Raw genomic sequence first — 12,502 nt, 5'->3', positions numbered from 1 at the left:
CTTTGTTTGTTCCAGGGCTGAGCGGCCCGCTCCATGCATGTCACTGCCGACGCGCGTTTCACCCCCACGTGACCACTGCGTCAAGGGGTTTTCTCAGGGCAAACGAATAGGGATCATAGGCCATGCTTGTTATTTACCATTTGTAGTCCACACTAATTGAGTAAGCACTTCTATATTGTAGCCAATGTGTCAGCTTCATACATTCTTTATGAGGAAAAGTGAAAAATAAAAAGACAAAAAAGCAAAATAACACTTACTAAATAATAATGTGTATTAAAAGACTATATATACAGAATATATAATACATGCATCTTTTCAAAATCGGGTAGAGAGAGAACTTCAAAAATGTATTGGATATATAACGACTGTAATATAAATGTCGAAATACCCCATATTTTATGAAAACGATGCATAATTATACATAGTGCATATTTTGTGGTAATCCCGAGGATAGCCAGAAGTTATTTGAAAACTTTATTAGGAGAATGGTTTTATTGCGTATTGTAAATTTAAATGTAAAATGGGGCTAGAAAAAAAGACCCAAACATATGAACATGTTTTTTCTCTCACCTTTTCTGTTAACTTGATTAGGACATAACTTAAATAAACCAAGTAAACAGAAACACACTTGCATGAATTGCCTCTAAATGAGTCATTTATAAATAAAAAGTGAAAAAATTATTTATTTATATATATATATATATATATATATCAAATGTAATAACAAAAGTAGTAATAGCCAAATATTTACAGGAACGCATCAAACTCAAACTTCTCATTAAGACCCTTTGGGGCCAAAGTTTGTAATTTATACATCCAAGCTGTTTCCTTTTTAAGGAGTATTTTGTCGATGTCTCCTCCTCTACCAAGCAGAGAACAAGTCTCTATACCTGTAACTTTTAGATCAGTTATGTTCAAATTATGGTGTAGCAGAAAATGCATAGCTACTCCACTTTTTATGTCACCATCTTTAGTTGCTTTTATATCATCTCTATGTTCGGACACTCTGTCCTTCAACATGCGTCTAGTTTTGCCAATGTAAAACATCGGACAACTGCAAGAGATAAGATAAATAACATTTTCTGTTTTACAGTTAATAAACTGTTTTATGGGAAAAACAGTACCTCCAGTTGAGAAAGATTTTGAGCAGACAATGTATCTACAATAAACACAGTGTCCACATTGAAAACACCCTTTAACTTTTCTATGTTCACCCAACCAATCCTTAGAACTTGGACTTTTTACATAGAAACTTGTGACAAGCTTATCCTTTAAGTTTGGAGCTCGTCTAGCGACCAAAGAAGGTTGAACCCCCACAAGCTTTGAGACAGCCTCATCAGCCTGTAGGAATTGCCATTTTGCATTCAGTATATAACGTATCTTTTCCCAATGGCAGTTATATTCTGTGACAAAACTAATTGTTTGGTCATTTGATTTGTCCTTGGTCTGATAGAGCAGGTCATCTCTGTTTGCTTTTCTTGCTCTATTCCTAGCAAATCTCAAATTACGTTTTGAGTAGCCTCTCTTTTCAAATCTGCTGAACATTTCTCCAGCATGTTGATCATACTTATTTAGACTTGAGCAATTTCTCCTTAAGCGGAGAAACTGCCCAACCGGAATGCCTCTAATTAGAGACTTAGGATGATGACTCGATGCTTCTAAGATGTTATTGGTTGCTGTGTCCTTTCGGTATATTTCTGTAGCCAGCAAACTCCCTTCTTTTTTGATTTTTACATCCAAAAAGGTTAATTCGCTAGTGCTATAATCAAAAGTCAAAAGAATATTAAATTCATTGACATTGAGTATCTTTACAAAGTCTTTTAGAGACTCTTCCGTGCCTCTACAAAGGAGAAACACATCGTCCACGTAACAAAGCCAAATTAGGACATGCTCATCTAACCAATCTTGCAATTCACCAAAAACCACCTGGCTTTCCCATAAGCCAAAATGGAGACAGGCATAGGATGGGGCACAAGTGGCCCCCATTGCTGTTCCCCTTATCTGTTTCTAGAATTTTGGTCAAAAAGAAAGACATTGTTAGAATAAATTGTAGCAAGTTAATGACAAACTCAGTATGTTTACTAAAGGCAGGACCTCTACTTTCAAGAAAATATCTTGCCGCTCTTAATCCCACCTCATGGGGTATGGATAAGTAGAGTCCTTCAACATCTAGTGACACCAACAAAGTGTCTTGTTCTATTGCCAGACCATCAATCTTTCTGAGCAGGTCACTGGTATCCTTCACATAAGATGTGAGGGATGTGAGAAAAGGTTGCAAGAATTTATCCACATAGTTTCCCAGGTTCTCCATAATACATCAAATCCCTGAAATTATGGGACGACCCGGAGGGTCTCTTAGATTTTTATGAAGTTTAGGGATTTTTTTTTTTATTAATACGATCGAAAAAATAAAAAATCGGCCAATTAATCGAATATGAAAATGATCGTTGGTTGCAGCCCTAGCAAGGACTGTCAATCACTGTGAACCAGTGAGTTTGGGCAATTTATTTCAGCCACCTCTGAGGTGGGGCTGAGAGGCTAAGCAGCAGGAAGGTCTTGCATATATGTGGCTGCAGTCTCTCATGTGAGCCTGCATCATAAGGTACAAAGAAGCAGCAAATTCTGCTTGAGAGGAATTTACGCTCAACTGAGAATACAGTACATGTGTGTCTATAATATGCAGGTTATAATCCATTATCCTGATGGCGGTAAGAATAAAAAAAATAAATGTATCACCTGTAAAACTAAGCTCCAACATAATAGTTTTGATAAGGGGAGAGTCATACAACCCACGTCTCTACATAGGGGTATGAGACTTTAGGGAGCTCCCTATTTTTCAAGGAGTTTCACATACTCTCGCTGGAAGGTGCTTGCTATTAAAATGACAATCTAAATTAGCATCACAAATTTGGACACCCTCTCTCAAAAATATTTTTGCACAATACTCACTTTATTGCTCACAACTTTGAGCTGTCACACCACTCCCAGATGAATGCCTGTTGCTCCCACACACACTGCAATCTCGGCAAAAATGGCAGTTTCGTGGGCATTCTCAGGTCCGCCTCTCAGCCACCCTCTCCGCTCCCGTTTTGATGACCAACATAGAATTTTTTTGTTTTGCAAAAAAATCACAGCGCTTTATCGCGGTTTAAAACCGCAAATGCGATTAATCGTGCAGCCCTGTGTGTGTGTGTGTGTGTATATATATATATATATATATATATATATATATATATATATATATATATATATATATATATATATATATATATATATATATATATATATATATATATATATATATATATATATATATATATATATATATATATATATATACACATACATACATACATACATACATACATATACACACACACACACACAGATATAGAGAGACAAAAGAGCGAGTGCACTCGCCAGGACTTTTCAGAATTTTATTCCAAATGTGTGAAAGTTTTCGGGGGATTAGCCCCTTCCTCAGACATACAAAAATACAATGTGAATAAACCCACACCGGACACCCTTATGTAAGGTAGGCCATCCAATCACTCGCTCTTCAGAGTAGGGTGCCACCCACCTGGTGATGTCACCCCTCCAGCAACGAATGAGAGTGGCCCAATTAAAATAAAGTGAACAGCAGGATATTTGGTTATAGATAGACAGATGATGAAAACAAAGCATACACAGTTTAAGTTAAGCACATAGGTAAATTATTAGCTACAAGAGTTAACCAAATGTACAAAAACAAACATGGCAAACAATATGCAAAAGGCATCAATGAGGAGCAATATGCGATATGTTAGAGTAGATGCCCCCAATCAATAACAGAGTGTAATCATGCATGGAGCGTCACATCCTATATTATAGTCATGCCAAATTAAAATAAAACCACACAAAAAAAACATAATTTATGTAAGAACTTACCTGATAAATTCATTTCTTTCATATTAGCAAGAGTCCATGAGCTAGTGACGTATGGGATATACATTCCTACCAGGAGGGGCAGTTTCCCAAACCTCAAAATGCCTATAAATACACCCCTCATCACACCCACAAATCAGTTTAACGAATAGCCAAGAAGTGGGGTGATAAGAAAAAACTGCGAAAGAATAAAAAATAAGGAATTGGAATAATTGTGCTTTATACAAAAAATCATAACCACCACAAAAAGGGCGGGCCTCATGGACTCTTGCTAATATGAAAGAAATGAATTTATCAGGTAAGTTCTTACATAAATTATGTTTTCTTTCATGTAATTAGCAAGAGTCCATGAGCTAGTGACGTATGGGATAATGAATACCCAAGATGTGGATCTTCCACGCAAGAGTCACTAGAGAGGGAGGGATAAAATAAAGACAGCCAATTCCGCTGAAAAAACATAATTTATGTAAGAACTTACCTGATAAATTCATTTCTTTCATATTAACAAGAGTCCATGAGCTAGTGACGTATGGGATATACATTCCTACCAGGAGGGGCAAAGTTTCCCAAACCTTAAAATGCCTATAAATACACCCCTCACCACACCCACAAATCAGTTTAACGAATAGCCAAGAAGTGGGGTGATAAGAAAAAGTGCGAAGCATATAAAATAAGGAATTGGAATAATTGTGCTTTATACAAAAAAATCATAACCACCACAAAAAAGGGTGGGCCTCATGGACTCTTGTTAATATGAAAGAAATGAATTTATCAGGTAAGTTCTTACATAAATTATGTTTTCTTTCATGTAATTAACAAGAGTCCATGAGCTAGTGACGTATGGGATAATGACTACCCAAGATGTGGATCTTTCCACACAAGAGTCACTAGAGAGGGAGGGATAAAATAAAGACAGCCAATTCCTGCTGAAAATAATCCACACCCAAAATAAAGTTTAACAAAAAACATAAGCAGAAGATTCAAACTGAAACCGCTGCCTGAAGAACTTTTCTACCAAAAACTGCTTCAGAAGAAGAAAATACATCAAAATGGTAGAATTTAGTAAAAGTATGCAAAGAAGACCAAGTTGCTGCTTTGCAGATCTGGTCAACCGAAGCTTCATTCCTAAACGCCCAGGAAGTAGATACTGACCTAGTAGAATGAGCTGTAATTCTTTGAGGCGGAGTTTTACCCGACTCAACATAGGCAAGATGAATTAAAGATTTCAACCAAGATGCCAAAGAAATGGCAGAAGCTTTCTGGCCTTTCCTAGAACCGGAAAAGATAACAAATAGACTAGAAGTCTTACGGAAAGATTTCGTAGCTTCAACATAATATTTCAAAGCTCTAACAACATCCAAAGAATGCAATGATTTCTCCTTAGAATACTTAGGATTAGGACATAATGAAGGAACCACAATTTCTCTACTAATGTTGTTGGAATTCACAACTTTAGGTAAAAATACAAAAGAAGTTCGCAACACCGCCTTATCCTGATGAAAAATCAGAAAAGGAGACTCACATGAAAGAGCAGATAATTCAGAAACTCTTCTAGCAGAAGAGATAGCCAAAAGGAACAAAACTTTCCAAGAAAGTAATTTAATGTCCAATGAATGCATAGGTTCAAACGGAGGAGCTTGAAGAGCTCCCAGAACCAAATTCAAACTCCAAGGAGGAGAAATTGACTTAATGACAGGTTTTATACGAACCAAAGCTTGTACAAAACAATGAATATCAGGAAGAATAGCAATCTTTCTGTGAAAAAGAACAGAAAGAGCAGAGATTTGTCCTTTCAAAGAACTTGCGGACAAACCCTTATCCAAACCATCCTGAAGAAATTGTAAAATTCTCGGTATTCTAAAAGAATGCCAAGAAAAATGATGAGAAAGACACCAAGAAATATAAGTCTTCCAGACTCTATAATATATCTCTCGAGATACAGATTTACGAGCCTGTAACATAGTATTAATCACGGAATCAGAGAAACCTCTATGACCAAGAATCAAGCGTTCAATCTCCATACCTTTAAATTTAAGGATTTCAGATCCGGATGGAAAAAAGGACCTTGTGACAGAAGGTCTGGTCTTAACGGAAGAGTCCATGGCTGGCAAGATGCCATCCGGACAAGATCCGCATACCAAAACCTGTGAGGCCATGCCGGAGCTATTAGCAGAACAAACGAGCATTCCCTCAGAATCTTGGAGATTACTCTTGGAAGAAGAACTAGAGGCGGAAAGATATAGGCAGGATGATACTTCCAAGGAAGTGATAATGCATCCACTGCCTCCGCCTGAGGATCCCGGGATCTGGACAGATACCTGGGAAGTTTCTTGTTTAGATGAGAGGCCATCAGATCTATCTCTGGGAGCCCCCACAATTGAACAATCTGAAGAAATACCTCTGGGTGAAGAGACCATTCGCCCGGATGCAACGTTTGGCGACTGAGATAATCCGCTTCCCAATTGTCTACACCTGGGATATGAACCGCAGAGATTAGACAGGAGCTGGATTCCGCCCAAACCAAAATTCGAGATACTTCTTTCATAGCCAGAGGACTGTGAGTCCCTCCTTGATGATTGATGTATGCCACAGTTGTGACATTGTCTGTCTGAAAACAAATGAACGATTCTCTCTTCAGAAGAGGCCAAAACTGAAGAGCTCTGAAAATTGCACGGAGTTCCAAAATATTGATCGGTAATCTCACCTCCTGAGATTCCCAAACTCCTTGTGCCGTCAGAGATCCCCACACAGCTCCCCAACCTGTGAGACTTGCATCTGTTGAAATTACAGTCCAGGTCGGAAGAACAAAAGAAGCCCCCTGAATTAAACGATGGTGATCTGTCCACCACGTTAGAGAGTGTCGAACAATCGGTTTTAAAGATATTAATTGAGATATCTTCGTGTAATCCCTGCACCATTGGTTCAGCATACAGAGCTGAAGAGGTCGCATGTGAAAACGAGCAAAGGGGATCGCGTCCGATGCAGCAGTCATAAGACCTAGAATTTCCATGCATAAGGCTACCGAAGGGAATGATTGTGACTGAAGGTTTCGACAAGCTGTAATCAATTTTAGACGTCTCTTGTCTGTTAAAGACAGAGTCATGGACACTGAATCTATCTGGAAACCCAGAAAGGTTACCCTTGTTTGAGGAATCAAAGAACTTTTTAGTAAATTGATCCTCCAACCATGATCTTGAAGAAACAACACAAGTCGATTCGTATGAGACTCTGCTAAATGTAAAGACGGAGCAAGTACCAAGATATCGTCCAAATAAGGAAATACCACAATACCCTGTTCTCTGATTACAGACAGAAGGGCACCGAGAATCTTTGTGAAAATTCTTGGAGCTGTAGCAAGGCCAAACGGTAGAGCCACAAATTGGTAATGCTTGTCTAGAAAAGAGAATCTCAGGAACTGATAATGATCTGGATGAATCGGAATATGCAGATATGCATCCTGTAAATCTATTGTGGACATATAATTCCCTTGCTGAACAAAAGGCAATATAGTCCTTACAGTTACCATCTTGAACGTTGGTATCCTTACATAGCGATTCAATAATTTTAGATCCAGAACTGGTCTGAAGGAATTCTCCTTCTTTGGTACAATGAAGAGATTTGAATAAAACCCCATCCCCTGTTCCGGAACTGGAACTGGCATAATTACTCCAGCCAACTCTAGATCTGAAACACAATTCAGAAATGCTTGAGCTTCCACTGGATTTACTGGGACATGGGAAAGAAAAAATCTCTTTGCAGGAGGTCTCATCTTGAAACCAATTCTGTACCCTTCTGAAACAATGTTCTGAATCCAAAGATTGTGAACAGAATTGATCCAAATTTCTTTGAAAAAACGTAACCTGCCCCCTACCAGCGGAACTGGAATGAGGGCCGTACCTTCATGTGAACTTAGAAGCAGGCTTTGCCTTTCTAGCAGGCTTGGATTTATTCCAGACTGGAGATGGTTTCCAAACTGAAACTGCTCCTGAGGACGAAGGATCAGGCTTTTGTTCTTTGTTTAAACGAAAGGATCGAAAACGATTGTTAGCCCTGTTTTTACCTTTAGACTTTTTATCCTGTGGTAAAAAAGTTCCTTTCCCACCAGTAACAGTTGAAATAATAGAATCCAACTGAGAACCAAATAATTTGTTTCCCTGGAAAGAAATGGAAAGTAGAGTTGATTTAGAAGCCATATCAGCATTCCAAGTCTTAAGCCATAAAGCTCTTCTGGCTAAGATAGCCAGAGACATAAATCTAACATCAACTCTAATAATATCAAAAATGGCATCACAGATGAAATTATTAGCATGCTGGAGAAGAATAATAATATCATGAGAATCACGATTTGTTACTTGTTGCGCTAGAGTTTCCAACCAAAAAGTTGAAGCTGCAGCAACATCAGCCAATGATATAGCAGGTCTAAGAAGATTACCTGAACATAGATAAGCTTTTCTTAGAAAAGATTCAATTTTTCTATCTAAAGGATCCTTAAACGAGGTACCATCTGATGTAGGAATGGTAGTACGTTTAGCAAGGGTAGAAATAGCCCCATCAACTTTAGGGATTTTGTCCCAAAATTCTAACCTGTCAGGCGGAACAGGATATAATTGCTTAAAACGTTTAGAAGGAGTAAATGAATTACCCAATCTATCCCATTCCTTAGCAATTACTGCAGAAATAGCATTAGGAACAGGAAAGACTTCTGGAATAACCGCAGGAGCTTTAAAAACCTTATCTAAACGTATAGAATTAGTATCAAGAGGACTAGAATCCTCTATTTCTAAAGCAATTAGTACTTCTTTAAGTAAAGAGCGAATAAATTCCATCTTAAATAAATATGAAGATTTATCAGCATCAATCTCTGAGACAGAATCCTCTGAACCAGAAGAGTCCAAAGAATCAGAATGATGGTGTTCATTTAAAAATTCATCTGTAGAAAGAGAAGATTTAAAAGACTTTTTACGTTTACTAGAAGGAGAAATAACAGACAAAGCCTTCTTTATGGATTCAGAAACAAAATCTCTTATGTTATCAGGAACATTCTGCACCTTAGATGTTGAGGGAACTGCAACAGGCAATGGTACATCACTAAAGGAAATATTATCTGCATTAACAAGTTTGTCATGACATTTAATACAAACAACAGCTGGAGGAATAGCTACCAAAAGTTTACAGCAGATACACTTAGCTTTGGTAGATCCAGCAGGCAGAGGTTTTCCTGTAGTATCTTCTGGCTCAGATGCAACGTGAGACATCTTGCAATATGTAAGAGAAAAAACAACATATAAAGCAAAATAGATCAAATTCCTTATAAGACAGTTTCAGGAATGGGAAAAAAAAAATGCCAAACATCAAGCTTCTAGCAACCAGAAGCAAATGAAAAATGAGACTGAAATAATGTGGAGACAAAAGCGACGCCCATATTTTTTGGCGCCAAAAAAGACGCCCACATTATTTGGCGCCTAAATGCTTTTTGCGCCAAAAATGACGCAACATCCGGAACGCCGACATTTTTGGCGCAAAATAACGTCAAAAAAATGACGCAACTTCCGGCGACACGTATGACGCCGGAAACGGAAATGAATTTTTGCGCCAAAAAAGTCCGCGCCAAAAATGACGCAATAAAATGAAGCATTTTCAGCCCCCGCGAGCCTAACAGCCCACAGGGAAAAAGTCAAATTTTTGAGGTAAGAAAAAATATGATAATTAAAGCATAATCCCAAATATGAAACTGACTGTCTGGAAATAAGGAAAGTTGAACATTCTGAGTCAAGGCAAATAAATGTTTGAATACATATATTTAGAACTTTATAAATAAAGTGCCCAACCATAGCTTAGAGTGTCACAGAAAATAAGACTTACTTACCCCAGGACACTCATCTACATGTCTGTAGAAAGCCAAACCAGTACTGAAACGAGAATCAGTAGAGGAAATGGTAAATATAAGAGTATATCGTCGATCTGAAAAGGGAGGTAAGAGATGAATCTCTACGACCGATAACAGAGAACCTTATGAAATAGACCCCGTAGAAGGAGATCACTGCATTCAATAGGCAATACTCTCCTCACATCCCTCTGACATTCACTGCACGCTGAGAGGAAAACCGGGCTCCAACTTGCTGCGGAGCGCATATCAACGTAGAATCTAGCACAAACTTACTTCACCACCTCCCTTGGAGGCAAAGTTTGTAAAAACTGATTTGTGGGTGTGGTGAGGGGTGTATTTATAGGCATTTTAAGGTTTGGGAAACTTTGCCCCTCCTGGTAGGAATGTATATCCCATACGTCACTAGCTCATGGACTCTTGTTAATTACATGAAAGAAATAATCCACCCCCAAAACAAAGTTTAAATCTTATAATGAAAAAAACTGAAAATATAAGCAGAAGAATCAAACTGAAACAGCTGCCTGAAGTACTTTTCTACCAAAGACTGCTTCTGAGGAAGAAAACACATCAAAATGATAGAATTTAGTAAAAGTATGCAAAGAAGACCAAGTTGCTGCTTTGCAAATCTGATCAACCGAAGCTTCATTCCTAAATGCCCAGGAAGTAGAGACTGACCTAGTTGAATGAGCTGTAATCCTTTGAGGCGGAGTTCTACCCGACTCAACATAAGCATGATGAATCAAAGACTTTAACCACGATGCCAAAGAAATGGCAGAAGCCTTCTGACCTTTCCTAGAACCAGAAAAGATAACAAATAGACTAGAAGTCTTTCGGAAATCTTTAGTAGCTTCAACATAATATTTCAAAGCTCTAACCAAATCCAAAGAATGCAACGATCTTTCCTTAGAATTTTTAGGATTAGGACACAATGAAGGAAAGAAAGGGAAAGCAAAGTTGACTTAGAAGACATATCAGTATTCCAAGTTTTAAGCCATAAAGCTCTTCTAGCTAAAATAGCTAAAGACATATACCTGACATCAACCCTAATGATATCAAAGATGGCATCACAAATAAAATTATTAGCATGTTGAAGAAGATTAACAATGCTATGAGTATTATGATCTGTTACTTGTTGTGCTAAAGCTTCTAACCAGAAAGTTGAAGCTGCAGCAACATCTGCCAAAGATATAGCAGGTCTAAGAAGATTACCTGAACATAAGTAAGCTTTTCTTAGAAAGGATTCAATTTTCCTATCTAAAGGATCCTTAAAGGAAGTACTATCTGCCGTAGGAATAGTAGTACGTTTAGCAAGAGTAGAGATAACCCCATCAACTTTGGGGATTTTGTCCCAAAATTCTAATCTGTCAGATGGCACAGGATATAATTGTTTAAACCGTTTAGAAGGAGTAAATGAATTACCCATATTATTCCATTCCCTGGAGATTACTTCAGAAATAGCATCAGGGACGGGAAAAACCCCCGGACTAACCGCAGGAGATTTAAAAACCGTATTCAAACGTTTAGATTTAGTAACAAGAGGACCAGAATCCTCTATTTCTAATGCAATTAAGACTTCTTTAAGTAAAGAACGAATAAATTCCATTTTAAATAAATAAGAAGATTTATCAGTATCAATCTCTGAAACAGAATCCTCTGAACCAGAAAAATCAGTATCAGAAACAGAATCAGAATGATGATGTTCGTTTAAAAAGTCATCTAAAACATGAGAAGCTTTAAAAGACCTTTTACGATTACTGGAAGGAGGAATAACAGACATAGCCTTCTTAATAGATTTAGAAACAAAATCTCTTATGTTAACAGGAACACCCTGAATATTAGATGTTGATGGAACAGCAACAGGTAATGGAACATTACTAAATGAAATATTTTCTGCATTAAAAAGTTTGTCATGACATTCATTACAAACAGCTGGAGGAACAGATACCACAAGCTTACAACAAATACACTTAACTTTGGTAGATCCAGCATCAGGCAATGATTTTCCAGAAGTGGCTTCTGATTCAGGGTCAACCTGAGACATCTTGCAATATGTAATAGAAAAAACAACATAAAGCAAAATTGGTCAAATTCCTTAAATGACAGTTTCAGGAATGGGAAAAAATGCCAATGAATAAGCCTCTAGCAAACCAGAAGCAATAAGACTTAAATATTGTGGAGACAACAATGACGCTCGAATTTTTTTAGCGCCAAAAAAGACGCCCACATTATTTGGCGCCTAAATGCTTTTGGCGCCAAAAATGACGCCACATCCGGTAACGCCGACATTTTTTGCGCCAAAAAACGTAAAAAAAAATGATGCAACTTCCGGCGACACGTATGACGCCGGAAATGACAAAATATTTGCGCCAAGAATGACACAATAAAATGAAGCATTTTCAGCCCCCGCGAGCCTAACAGCCCACAGGAAAAAAGTCAAATTTTAAGGTAAGAAAAAATTGATTTATTCATATGCATTATCCCAAATATGAAACTGACTGTCTGAAATAAGGAACGGTGAATATCCTGAATCAAGGCAAATAAATGTTTAAACACATATATTTAGAACTTTATACAAAAGTGCCCAACCATAGCTTAGAGTGTCACACAATAAGACTTACTTACCCCCGGACACTCTTCTACATGTAGTAGAAAGCCAAACCAGTACTGAAACGAGAATCAGTAGAGGTAATG

The 12,502-nt window shown here is 37.7% G+C and overlaps 1 protein-coding gene across 1 annotated transcript in view; it reads right to left on the bottom strand.

The window, feature by feature from the left end:
• Positions 1 to 12,502, bottom strand: part of SIN3A (SIN3 transcription regulator family member A) — a gene marked incomplete at its 3' end in the record, with an annotated part of 448,744 nt that overhangs the window by 243,782 nt on the left and 192,460 nt on the right.

The sequence above is a fragment of the Bombina bombina genome, chromosome 6 (assembly GCF_027579735.1).
Source record: "Bombina bombina isolate aBomBom1 chromosome 6, aBomBom1.pri, whole genome shotgun sequence".
Classification (NCBI taxonomy): domain Eukaryota; kingdom Metazoa; phylum Chordata; class Amphibia; order Anura; family Bombinatoridae; genus Bombina; species Bombina bombina.
Note: the sequence above shows the minus strand (reverse complement) of the source record. Positions and strands in the feature narration are given on the sequence as shown.